Below are 13892 nucleotides of genomic sequence, written 5' to 3'. Positions count from 1 at the left end.
GAAGTGTTTTGGCATCATTCTTACATGGTTGCAAACTGGATGCAGATTTATTACAGATAGCTTATCCATCCGTTTTTTTTCCTTACTAAAAGTTAATCCATGGGTAAGATAAAAAAAAGAAACCACCAAAAGTAAGAATCCCAGAACTCACAAGCATTTAATTCCTATGTCTTTTAATTCACACCAGTAAGTTGATGACTGTCAAATAATATTAATAGTACTTATAAATATTGCCCACCATGGTCAAGAAGCTGGACATGAAGATGTCAGCATGACAGATGATATGGGTTTTCTTTTTCTTTTTTTTTTTGCCTTCTCACTTTGGCTTCAAATCCCGTTGCTAGTCATGATTAGGGCCTTTTTGTCTTCAAGCTTCAATGAGCTGTGTTCATAAAGAAGCAGAACAATGGCGGAAGAATGAGGGGATAAACGAAGAGGCCATGGGGGAGGGAGTCTATTCTTGAACAATTATAAACTGTTCATGGGGAATGGTTGGATATATATATTAGTACTCTTGACTTTTAGCAACACATTTACTGAGAAAATAGCTCCTATTACTCTACAATGTGAGTGTTCAACATATTAACTGCTCACAGCTCCGCTTCATGTTCTTTTCAAATTAATCTCCTTAAAGTCTTTCTTTAAGAATCCATTAGTAGGTCATAAGGCCTAACATCAGTTTCATTCTCTATTCTTTTTCTTCTCATGGCTTTTTCCCTCCCTTGCTTTGATTCTGTTTTTCCTCCTCCTTTTAGAGACTAAAATATCTCAGGGATTTTTTTTTTCCTTGGAATTAGAATCCAAAGTATTAGTAATTAGGTGCTTATGGTACTTAGTAATGACATGATTATCATTTAGTAAAATGGTTGTTTGTAAGGTAAAAAGAACATTGTTAATAAGTAACATATAGATTTTTCTAAGTAATCTGGGGCATTGCTAGTACAAATATAAATGTAAATATTTTAGGTAAAGGAAAATATTTGCAGGAAATTCAAATTTTCAAACCATCACCCCTCCATCAGGGTTTTAATTTTCAGTAGGTGTGTTGAAAAGTTAATGTATGTAAGAATGGGCCTTATAACTTATTCAGTTTAATACTAATGAGCCATGTTTTTATTTGCTTGAAAAACGGAATAGTATTTAAGTGTTCTTAAGGAGAAACACTGCATTCCATTGTTTGTAAAACTTATAAGGCAGATCCTTTATTAATCTCCTTACAAAGTTTCCTGTCTAATATTTCTCATCTTTTAATAAATGTAAATAGGACTTTGAAAACTTTGTTAGAATAAAAGAAGGCTAGATATTATTGTGTATACTAGCCACATGGACCCGACCAAAAGCTTTAAGTCATGAATTTTGGCCTAAAGAGAGAGTATAAGTGGAAGACAAAACTCTAACCCAAACCTAGAATTATAGACTCAATAATAGACATGAATGTCTATATATCCAAATAAAAAGAGTACCACCAAAGAGTCTATAAGGTAGATCCTTCACCTGTTTCTCTGTATCTTATCCTCTAGCTGCCTGGCAATGAAATAAACTTAAGTTAGATTTGGACTAAAAGAGAAAATGCTTCCTCAGATAATTTCATTTGTATCTGAATATATTTGATTTCTTTTCATTGCTTTATTTATTGTGCATTAGTATTACACTTTTTTATATTGATGTGTACATATAAAATATGTGGTTAGTATGTATTATTTTTAGAGTACTATAAATAACATAAAGACCAAGATGTTGGAATGATGTAGCTGCAACAGTGCTAAACCCATTGATTTACAATTTGATCCATTTACCTAAGTGGTTGCCTTCCTCCCTCAAAATTCCTTGTGGATTTATTTCAAAGCAGTACATTTGTGTGAAGAGGGCTGCACTTTCAGATATTTTCTTTCATGAATGGTATGTGGGTAATTGCACTCTCTTGCTAGACTCTCAAAGACAGCACAAAATGTTTGGTTTTCTAGCTACTAAATTTGAAGTGGTATTTTTTTTAGAGACATAGGTGAAACTTCTAGTTTTATGTAACAGTTAAAATTTGAAATTGTAATGAGATGAAGAATTCTCCAGAAAGTCCTCACAAGAATGTCTCATGAGATAGGAGTGATCCTAAGGGGAAGTGAGAAGGGAGGATGTATCAGAAGAACACAAAGTAAAGGGCACCTCTAGCGGCCCTGCAGCAGCTGGCAGGTGGAGAGTGGGTGGGAGCTGAAATCGTCTTGGTCTCTTCCTGTTCTGGAGGTGATGCTCAGTGAATTAGGAAAAAAGAGGAAGTGGGATGGAGAGGTAACACACAGAAGGGCAGAGTGCTGGGAAATCTTGGTAACAACATTAAACATTTTTCTGGATTGGTGGATGAGGCAATAGAGAATAATTGCAGTGCAAGAGAATGGAAGAAGAGAAAAAAATGATTTTTATAACGTTGCTCTGGGTTGTAAATTAAGTCTCTTAAATTTTATTTGATATGCAAGGAAAGACTGCAATTATTTCAAAATTACTTTTTGTTGCTGTGCTGTGCTGCTTTGAATGTGACTTTGAGTTAAGCCTGAGCCACATGGGGTCCTAGATTTATTTTATTCACAAAAGTCCTGGTTTCTAAGTGTGAGAAAGATACATTAAAAGCTGATTTATCTTTTAGAATAAGAGGTACAAAACTGAGAATAGAAAGAACAATAGACTCCTTGAGTTCTAGCTCTGAGTCTTCCACTACGTGCCTGTAGGACTTACTTTGGGGAACTTTGAACAGTTCTGGACCATGTTTTCTTAATTTGTAAAAGAAAAGATCAGATGAAGTAATTGAAAGGTTAACTCTCAGCTCTGAAAGCTTGTGCTCTTTGAGTTAAAAATGTCAGCATGAGCAAATGCAATTATTGTATTGTTAATGGCTGTTAGCATGCTTATAAAACAATAATTTCAATAATAAAACATTATCCCTCAATGAGTCCTTTTATCTAATCAGGAATTACCAATGTATTATTTAAGTATGTCTCATTTAATTTTGACAATAGTCTTACAAAGTGGATGTTGTTATCCTCATTTTATAGTTGAGGAAATGGAGACTTAGGAAATTTAAATTAGTTGAGACCAGAAGGTTTTAGCTAATTGGTACAAGAAGTGAGATTTGAAACAGGTCTGCCTGAGTCAGAGGTCAGGCTGACCAGCATAACGGGAATTTCTCAGCAATTCCCAGAACAGACTTTCTCATGGAACTGTCACTGAGTCACCTGGAGCCCCACTGTGGCATCCACGTTAACCTTCTCTAGCGCTGTAGCATTCACTGAGTCAAGACCAGCTGCTGTTTCCTTCCTCCTCAAAAAAACCACTATCCATATTCAAGGTAAGCTTCCAGTGTTCTGTGCAGGGTTAGCACCCAGCAACTCATGGGTTCTATGTACAGAAGTGCAGAAGGGCACTCTTAAAAATGCCAGGCTTTTATTTTTTCTTCCTCAGGGTTAAAGCATTTTGCTTGTGTCCATTGCTCCTCTTGAAAGATATTACTAGGGTTTACCTATTATGACTTGCCCAGAATCACAGTACATATCAGGAAAAACAATTCTGAGGGTCTGAAATGTATACATATATATACATGTATATATACAGGTATATATGTACTGTAGGTATATATACGTGTGTATATACAGGTGTATAGGTATATACACACGTATATATACATATACATATATGTGTATATATACATATATAGTGTATATATGTAAGTATGAATATATTTATATATATATATATGTTTTATATATATAAAACAGAATCTTGCCCTGTCACCCAGGCTGGTGTGCAGTGACATGATCTTGGCTCATTGCAAACTCTGCCTCCTGAGTGGCTGGGATTACAGGTGTGCACCACCATGTGCAGCTAATTTTTGTGTTTTTAAGTAGAGACAGGGTTTTGCCATCTTTGCTAGTCCAGGCTTTAACTGCTGACCTCAAGTGATCCACCCGCCTTGGCCTCCCAAAGTGCTGGGACCACAGGCCACCGCACCTGGCTTTTTTTTTTTTTTTTTTTTTGCCAAATATGATTTAAAACGAGTCCACAGGCCAGACAGACTGTAAATAAACTATGATGGCCATCCTTCTCTCATCTGCCCCTTCTACCCTAAGGCAAACACATTCCTCCATTCTCTAGTTACAAAACCCAAGCTCCCATGCATTTCTAGGTCCTTCCCTGATGGGAAAGGGAGAATGGTGTGTGAAGCTGTCTGCATTTATTCTAGCCAGCCAAAATGCCACCTTCCACCCAAATCAAATTTGTGGAGGAAATATCTCAGCTGAGTCCTGGACAGAAAGAGTTTGTTGTTCTGACATCTAAATCAGGCCGTAAAAGTTTAGGGAATGCATCACGGTCTTCTTCCACATAAATTTTTATGCATAATTATGATCTTTCCATGTAGAATTAATTGCTTTCTCTTCTGTGGTCTTATACCATATTTATTTATAACTCTATTATAATATGGATCCTACGTTTTTCTTGCATGACCATGATTTATGTATTTGCCTTATCTCTCCTTCTGGATTGTAAATTTCTTAAGGCCAGGTACCATATTTATAAACCTAAACTGAATATTTAAATCTTTAGAAAGATAGCTTAAATATTTATGATATGCTTCTATCATATATCTGTGAAACATCTAAAGTTAAGTTTTAAAGTTCAGAATAATGACTTTAACTTAGAATTCAAGGTTGGCTAAGATACTTTGAATTTTTTTTATAGTAAACAAAATTTTAGGAAAGAAGATTATTAAGATATATAACATGTTCTTACCAGTCAGCCAAGTCAGATCCTAACAGCAGGAGAAATTCTGTGAAATAGAAAAGAAAGGCATATTTCTTTTTCTACTGACAGATAATCTCACTTCACAAAGCCAAGATACTTTCTTATTCTGGTGCACAGAATGGTGTACCTACAGCCATTCTAGGCTTATGAAAAATGCAATTATCATTTCTGTCTCAAATTCAGTCCCTAAAAGGATAAAGACATACAGGATAAATAACACACTTCAATCAAAGTGAGACCATCATTTTATCGGAATATATATGCTGTTAAAAATTTTAAACTTTATTTACTTTGACTCAATCAGAGATGATTAGTCTCTTATTGTCATTCCAAAGCACTTTGGAGTTATTTATCCTGTTATTTGTTGTTTGAAACATGTCCTTTTCCTCTCACTCCAGAAAAGATCAATGTATGAAGTTTTAGAAGTTTTGGCTGATAAATTCTGAAAGGTCAATAAAGTGACATTTACATTAGAGATCCTGACAATTAAGTTTGTATTGTATCAGGAGTTTTTCTTTCTCTCTTTCTCTATCTCTCTCTCTCTATCTCTATATTTCTATCATCTATCAATCATCTGTCCATCCATCCATCCATCGATCCATCCATCCATCCATCCATCCATCCATCCATCCATCCATGCATCCACTACGTATCTATCCATCCTTCAATTTATGTGCGTTCTTAGTCCAAGAAGTTGCCTTTGATAATCAAATAATCCTCATATTTTGCAAGCATAGTCTTCCTCCTTTCCTCCTTTGTTCCCTCCTTCCTTGCCTCTCTTCCTTCTTTTGTTCAATTTTTCTGTCCTTGAGTTCCTCCTTTTGGCCAGGCACTATATACAAAGGAAATACAAACCCTAATAATATCAAGGTTGGAGGACTTTACAGCAGAGCCATGATGCAAACTGGAAAACAAACCATTTTACAAAACAATAAGATAAGCAACTCTCATGGTTATATTCAAAGTAAAATGAGAGCAGAGAAAAAAAACCAAGCAAGAAAAAGAGATAACATTTGAGTCGAAATTTGAAAGATGAGCGAGTAGGAGTTTTTATGCAGACATTTCAGGCAGAGCGAATTATATATGCCAAGATGTAGAGGAGGGGTGTGAGTCAACAGGGCATGTTCGAAGTATTAGAGACATTCAGTATTGCCTATGAGACAAATTGTGTAGGAGGCTTGGGGGATGGGATGTGGGAGACCGTGACCTTGGCTGTCATGCTAAGCAGTTTGTTCTTTATCCCAAAGGCTCAGGGAGCCCTTGGAAGACTTTAAGCAGGGAATGATAAACTCAGATTAGCATTTTAGATGGATGGCAGGGCAAGACTGGAGGAAAGGTACAGGAAAGTAAAGTTGGCCTCTCTCCTTATATCCTTATACACCATTATATTATCTTACTCCAGGTTTAAGACATGTTTGAGGGACTGAATAAGGGCAGTGGTAATGAGATGGAAAGCAGGGAAAGTTAAAGAGTTGCTTAGGAAATAAAGTTAACCTAAGTCAGTGATTGGCTAAGGGGAAAGGCAAGAGAGACTGTATAGTTTTTTTTTTAGCCCTGACTGCATTCTGTATATTTCTCATTTGAATTGTTTTATTAAACATTGAACTGTGGCATTTCGTATGCTCTCGAATAATCTATTGACCAGAATAACCTATGTGCATTAGTTGAAAAAGTTTTATTTTGAGCTCTATCATCAAATCATACATGGACTTCCACTAAATTTCCATTAGTTTAGATTTGGAGTGAGAGATTTTCTTTCAGAGATCTCTGGAGTACCTCAGAGGTCTGTATTCCTGGTAGACTGCACTGAGATGACTTGCTTTTCACAAGTTTTGTCCATCAGGTGGGTGGTCTCCAGCTAGCACTCTTAAACCTGTTGAGGTAGTCTTATTTATAAGCATGTAAACTCTTTTAAAATATCTAATTTGTCAGATCAAACACTCCAGGAAGTCTCTGAGTTCTTGTGGTCTTTTCAGCATACCGTAAAGATGTATGTTACCTCTGGCAAGATTAGAAAACATATTGGTTAAGTGTAAGACATTCTGATTTGAAACAATTTGATCTATGAGATTCCTGTAATTATTAACACATGAAACTTTTTGGCAGTTTTAAAGGAAAATTTTTTTGAGAAAATGCTGTAGTTGGCGTGATTCCTGTTTTTAACTTGTGTTCAGCATTCTCCTTTTGTTCCATCCTGAATCGTTGGAGGAGTGCATGATTGAGCCTGTCAATTTGAAATATGGTTTTTAGATTTCAGGATATAGTAGAGATATTTTTTCCTCTTTTCTTCACATGACTGCAAGAGTTAAGTAACTATTTTGGATGATATTTTTGTTCCCATTTTGTGAGGCATTCCACTTACAATATTCAGCTCTTATTCATTCTGATAATAATAACAATAATAATGCTAGCTAACGTTTATTGAAATATAGGTATATTTTGGTGCTAGATACATTGTCTTATATGATTTATCTCATATAAGCTTCACAATAAGACTATGAGTTAATGTTATTATAGTCATTTTACAGAAGAAACTGAGGCATAGAAAGTTTGAGAAATTTCTTTAATGCTAAATAGATAATACAAATAGAGCTGGGATTTGAAACCAGTCTGTCTGACTCTAGGATCTTAGTCACTTTACTATATCAGACTTTCTACATTTTTTCTTACATGTGAGTGTATATATACATAATCTTAGAAACAAACATTTTCAAGACTGGCAATCAGATAACTTCGTCTCGCACTTTGTTTCTGGTGTTTCTACCAATGTGTGTAATTTTATAGCATCACTGATTTGCTTAAGGTAAAATTCTATTGATTGAAAACAGTAATAGATGAATATACGTGTGACAAACAGGTAGGGTTTTCCTTAGATAAATAGATTCAAGTTTTAACTTTTACAGGGTTTGGGCAGAAGAGTTCTAAAACGTGCATTCAGCTTAGTGAGAACCTTTTAACAGTGACAAGCCTGAAGTTTTCAACCTGTAACCACAGCTCTGTTGAAAACCTCAGGCACTTTTTTCACTTTAAGTGCATAAAATTTTTTAAAAAGCAGGTGTCTTCTGACTGGGGGAATTGCAAATATCCATTTTTATTCAAAAACTTGAATTACAGGTTATATCTTACACATATGAGAAATATGGCTTAATTCCAAAAATGTCCTGAAGTGTTCAAACTCAGAAAGTAGAGAATATCGCTAAAATTCAGGGACATTAGGGGTGGAAACTAGCTGCAAGGAAAGTTGTGAATTAGGCAACTCGCTGTCTTGGTTATCAGCCTTCCCAGTGCACACTCTCTCCTTTCTGTCTGGGATAGCAAGTGTCTTTGGGCCTCACATCACTGAGATTGTCTTCCTGATTCTTTGTAAGTCTGACTTCCAAATGACTGAAAATAAATTATGGGTAAGATACCCTTCCAATGATATTTTTGTTTTAAAGAAACAGAGATTTTACCTGAAGAGATGAATATTTAACAAATTTTAGGCAGGAACCAGGAAATAAAGGTAGTTGTTTATGCTCATGAGGCCTTCTGGTCCTTCTAAAAAGCACAGCAATATTTGTCTATATGTGGAGCTGGCCCCGTCTCTTTAGCTAATTCTTCACTCGTCAAATTAGTCAGTCAGCCACATTGAAGTGTCCAGTACACAAAGGAGGTCATAGCAATGATTCATGTCCTTTAACTTCAAACTAATGTGAGATAAAGGAACTAAAGATAATAAAAATTACAATTAACACTTGTTTAATGTGTCACAGTTTGCAGAAAACACTTTTTATATGCATAATCTCATTTCATTATTTCTGCTTTATAGCCAACAGCACTAAACTTTAGAAAGAAACTGAGCCGGTCTCAACTCATCTGCAAACTGAGGGCTTGAACCATTGTCACAGCCTCCTGCAATTCTTGGGAATGGTAGGTAAGTAAATATTTATTTTCTTTCTTTTTTTTTTTTTATTATACTTTAAGTTCTGGGGTACATGTGCATAACGTGCAGGTTTGTTACATATGTATACATGTGCCATGTTGGTGTGCTGCACCCATCAACTCGTCAGCACCCATCAATTCATCATTTATATCAGGTATAACTCCCCAGTGCAATCCCTCCCCCCTCCCCCCTCCCCATGATAGGCCCCAGTGTGTGATGTTCCCCTTCCCGAGTCCAAGTGACCTCATTGTTCAGTTCCCACCTATGAGTGAGAACATGCGGTGTTTGGTTTTCTCTTCTTGTGATAGTTTGCTAAGAATGATGGTTTCCAGCTGCATCCATGTCCCTACAAAGGACGCAAACTCATCCTTTTTTATGGCTGCATAGTATTCCATGGTGTATATGTGCCACATTTTCTTAATCCAGTCTGTCACTGATGGACATTTGGGTTGATTCCAAGTCTTTGCTATTGTGAATAGTGCCGCAATAAACATACGTGTGCATGTGTCTTTGTAGTAGCATAATTTATAATCCTTTGGGTATATACCCAGTAGTGGGATGGCTGGGTCATATGGTACATCTAGTTCTAGATCTTTGAGGAATCACCATACTGTTTTCCATAATGGTTGAACTAGTTTACAATCCCACCAACAGTGTAAAAGTGTTCCTATTTCTCCACATCCTCTCCAACACCTGTTGTTTCCTGATTTTTTAATGATTGCCATTCTAACTGGTGTGAGATGGTATCTCATTGTGGTTTTGATTTGCATTTCTCTGATGGCCAGTGATGATGAGCATTTTTTCATGTGTCTGTTGGCTGTATGAATGTCTTCTTTTGAGAAATGTCTGTTCATATCCTTTCCCCACTTTTGGATGGGGTTGTTTGTTTTTTTCTTGTATATTTGTTTGAGTTCTTTGTAGATTCTGGAAATGAGCCCTTTGTCAGATGAGTAGATTGCAAAAATTTTCTCCCATTCTGTAGGTTGCCTGTTCACTCTGATGGTAGTTTCTTTTGCTGTGCAGAAGCTCTTTAGTTTAATTAGATCCCATTTGTCAATTTTGGCTTTTGCTGCCATTGCTTTTGGTGTTTTAGACATGAAGTCCTTGCCCATGCCTATGTCCTGAATGGTACTACCTAGATTTTCTTCTAGGGTTTTTATGGTATTAGGTCTAACATTTAAGTCTCTAATCCATCTTGAATTAATCTTCGTATAAGGAGTAAGGAAAGGATCCAGTTTCAGCTTTCTACTTATGGCTAGCCAATTTTCCCAGCACCATTTATTAAATAGGGAATCCTTTCCCCATTTCTTGTTTTTGTCAGGTTTGTCAAAGATCCGATGGTTGTAGATGTGTGGCATTATTTCTGAAGGCTCCGTTCTGTTCCATTGGTCTATATCTCTGTTTTGGTACCAGTACCATGCTGTTTTGGTTACTGTAGCCTTGTAGCATAGTTTGAAGTCAGGTAGCGTGACGCCTCCGGCTTTGTCCTTTTGACTTAGGATTGTCTTGGCAATGCGGGCTCTTTTTTGGTTCCATATGAACTTTAAAGCAGTTTTTTCCAATTCGGTGAAGAAACTCATTGGTAGCTTGATGGGGATGGCATTGAATCTATAAATAACCTTGGGCAGTATAGCCATTTTCACGATATTGATTCTTCCTATCCATGAGCATGGTATGTTCTTCCATTTGTTTGTGTCCTCTTTGATTTCACTGAGCAGTGGTTTGTAGTTCTCCTTGAAGAGGTCCTTTACATCCCTTGTAAGTTGGATTCCTAGGTATTTTATTCTCTTTGAAGCAATTGTGAATGGAAGTTCATTCCTGATTTGGCTCTCTGCTTGTCTGTTACTGGTGTATAAGAATGCTTGTGATTTTTGCACATTAATTTTGTATCCTGAGACTTTGCTGAAGTTGCTTATCAGCTTAAGAAGATTTTGGGCTGAGACGATGGGGTTTTCTAAATACACAATCATGTCATCTGCAAACAGGGACAATTTGACTTCCTCTTTTCCTAACTGAATACCCTTGATTTCTTTCTCTTGCCTGATTGCCCTAGCCAGAACTTCCAACACTATGTTGAATAGGAGTGGTGAGAGAGGGCATCCCTGTCTTGTGCCAGTTTTCAAAGGGAATTTTTCCAGTTTTTGCCCATTCAGTATGATATTAGCTGTGGGTTTGTTATAAATAGCTCTTATTATTTTGAGGTATGTTCCATCAATACTGAATTTATTGAGCGTTTTTAGCATGAAGGGCTGTTGAATTTTGTCAAAAGCCTTTTCTGCATCTATTGAGATAATCATGTGGTTCTTGTCTTTGGTTCTGTTTATATGCCGGATTACGTTTATTGATTTGCGAATGTTGAACCAGCCTTGCATCCCAGGGATGAAGCCCACTTGATCATGGTGGATGAGCTTTTTGATGTGCTGCTGAATCCGGTTTGCCAGTATTTTATTGAGGATTTTTGCATCGATGTTCATCAGGGAGATTGGTCTAAAATTCTCTTTTTTTGTTGTGTCTCTGCCAGGCTTTGGTATCAGGATGATGTTGGCCTCATAAAATGATTTAGGGAGGATTCCCTCTTTTTCTATTGATTGGAATAGTTTCAGAAGGAATGGTACCAGCTCCTCCTTGTACCTCTGGTAGAATTCAGCTGTGAATCCATCTGGTCCTGGGCTTTTTTTGGTGGGTAGGCTATTAATTGTTGCCTCAATTTCAGAGCCTGCTATTGGTCTATTCAGGGATTCAACTTCTTCCTGGTTTAGTCTTGGGAGAGTGTACGTGTCCAGGAAATTATCCATTTCTTCTAGATTTTCTAGTTGATTTGCATAGAGGTGTTTATAGTATTCTCTGATGGTAGTTTGTATTTCTGTGGGGTCAGTGGTGATATCCCCTTTATCATTTTTTATTGCGTCTATTTGATTCCTCTCTCTTTTCTTCTTTATTAGCCTTGCTAGCGGTCTGTCAATTTTGTTGATCTTTTCAAAAAACCAACTCCTGGATTCATTGATTTTTTGGAGGGTTTTTTGTGTCTCTATCTCCTTCAGTTCTGCTCTGATCTTAGTTATTTCTTGCCTTCTGCTAGCTTTTGAATGTGTTTGCTCTTGCCTCTCTAGTTCTTTTAATTGTGATGTTAGAGTGTCAATTTTAGATCTTTCCTGCTTTCTCTTGTGGGCACTTTGTGCTATAAATTTCCCTCTACACACTGCTTTAAATGTGTCCCAGAGATTCTGGTATGTTGTATCTTTGTTCTCATTGGATTCAAAGAACATCTTTATTTCTGCTTTCATTTCATTATGTACCCAGTAGTCATTCAGGAGCAGGTTGTTCAGTTTCCATGTAGTTGAGCGGTTTTGATTGAGTTTCTTAGTCCTGAGTTCTAGTTTGATTGCACTGTGGTCAGAGAGACAGTTTGTTATAATTTCTGTTCTTTTACATTTGCTGAGGAGTGCTTTACTTCCAATTATGTGGTCAATTTTGGAATAAGTGTGATGTGATGCTGAGAAGAATGTATATTCTGTTGACTTGGGGTGGAGAGTTCTATAGATGTCTATTAGGTCCGCTTGGTGCAGAGATGAGTTCAATTCCTGGATATCCTTGTTAACTTTCTGTCTCGTTGATCTGTCTAATGTTGACAGTGGAGTGTTGAAGTCTCCCATTATTATTGTATGGGAGTCTAAGTCTCTTTGTAAGTCTCTAAGGACTTGCTTTATGAATCTGGGTGCTCCTGTATTGGGTGCATATATATTTAGGATAGTTAGCTCTTCCTGTTGAATTGATCCCTTTACCATTATGTAATGGCCTTCTTTGTCTCTTTTGATCTTTGATGGTTTAAAGTCTGTTTTATCAGAGACTAGGATTGCAACCCCTGCTTTTTTTTGTTCTCCATTTGCTTGGTAGATCTTCCTCCATCCCTTTATTTAGAGCCTATGTATGTCTCTGCATGTGAGATGGGTCTCCTGAAGACAGCAGACTGATGGGTCTTGACTCTTTATCCAGTTTGCCAGTCTGTGTCTTTTAATTGGAGCATTTAGTCCATTTACATTTAAGGTTAATATTGTTATGTGTGATCTTGATCCTGCCATTATGATATTAACTGGTTATTTTGCTCATTAGTTGATGCAGTTTCTTCCTAGGCTCGATGGTCTTTACATTTTGGCATGTTTTTGCAATGGCTGGTACCGGTTGTTCCTTTCCATGTTTAGGGCTTCCTTCAGGGTCTCTTGTAAGGCAGGCCTGGTGGTGACAAAATCTCTAAGCATCTGCTTATCTGTAAAGAATTTTATTTCTCCTTCACTTATGAAACTTAGTTTGGCTGGATATGAAATTCTGGTTTGAAAATTCTTTTCTTTAAGAACGTTGAATATTGGCCCCCACTCTCTTCTGGCTTGGAGAGTTTCTGCCGAGAGATCTGCTGTCAGTCTGATGGGCTTCCCTTTGTGGGTAACCCGACCTTTCTCTCTGGCTGCCCTTAAGATTTTTTCCTTCATTTCAACTTTGGTGAATCTGGCAATTATGTGTCTTGGAGTTGCTCTTCTGGAGGAGTATCTTTGTGGCGTTCTCTGTATTTCCTGAATTTGAATGTTGGCCTGCCCTGCTAGGTTGGGGAAGTTCTCCTGGATGATATCCTGTAGAGTGTTTTCCAATTTGGTTCCATTTTCCCCCTCACTTTCAGGCACCCCAATCAGACGTAGATGTGGTCTTTTTACATAATCCCATACTTCTTGCAGGCTTTGTTCATTTCTTTTTCTTCTTTTTTCTTTTGGTTTCTCTTCTCGCTTCATTTCATTCATTTGATCCTCCATCGCTGACACTCTTTCTTCCAGTTGATCGAGTCAGTTACTGAAGCTTGTGCATTTGTCACGTATTTCTCGTGTCATGGTTTTCATCTCTGTCATTTCGTTTATGACCTTCTCTGCATTAATTAGTCTAGCTGTCAATTCTTCCACTCTTTTTTCAAGATTTTTAGTTTCTTTGCCCTGGGTACGTAATTCCTCCTTTAGCTCTGAGAGGTTTGATGGACTGAAGCCTTCTTCTCTCATCTCATCAAAATCATTCTCTGACCAGCTTTGATCCGTTGCTGGCGATGGGCTGTGCTCCTTTGCAGGAGGAGATGCGCTCTTATTTTTTCAATTTCCAGCTTTTCTGCCCTGCTTCTTCCCCATCTTTGTGGTTTTATCTGTCTCTGGTC

The 13892-nt window shown here is 37.1% G+C and overlaps 1 long non-coding RNA gene across 1 annotated transcript in view; it reads left to right on the top strand.

Annotated features, from left to right (window-relative positions):
* Nucleotides 1–13892, top strand: part of LOC111547283 — a 337398-nt gene that overhangs the window by 212873 nt on the left and 110633 nt on the right. The window contains exon 4 of the long non-coding RNA XR_002733077.1: nucleotides 8594–8698. This is a non-coding gene — a long non-coding RNA (uncharacterized LOC111547283). The remainder of the gene's footprint in view (nucleotides 1–8593; nucleotides 8699–13892) is intronic.

This window comes from Piliocolobus tephrosceles, chromosome 5, assembly GCF_002776525.5.
Source record: "Piliocolobus tephrosceles isolate RC106 chromosome 5, ASM277652v3, whole genome shotgun sequence".
Classification (NCBI taxonomy): domain Eukaryota; kingdom Metazoa; phylum Chordata; class Mammalia; order Primates; family Cercopithecidae; genus Piliocolobus; species Piliocolobus tephrosceles.
Note: the sequence above shows the minus strand (reverse complement) of the source record. Positions and strands in the feature narration are given on the sequence as shown.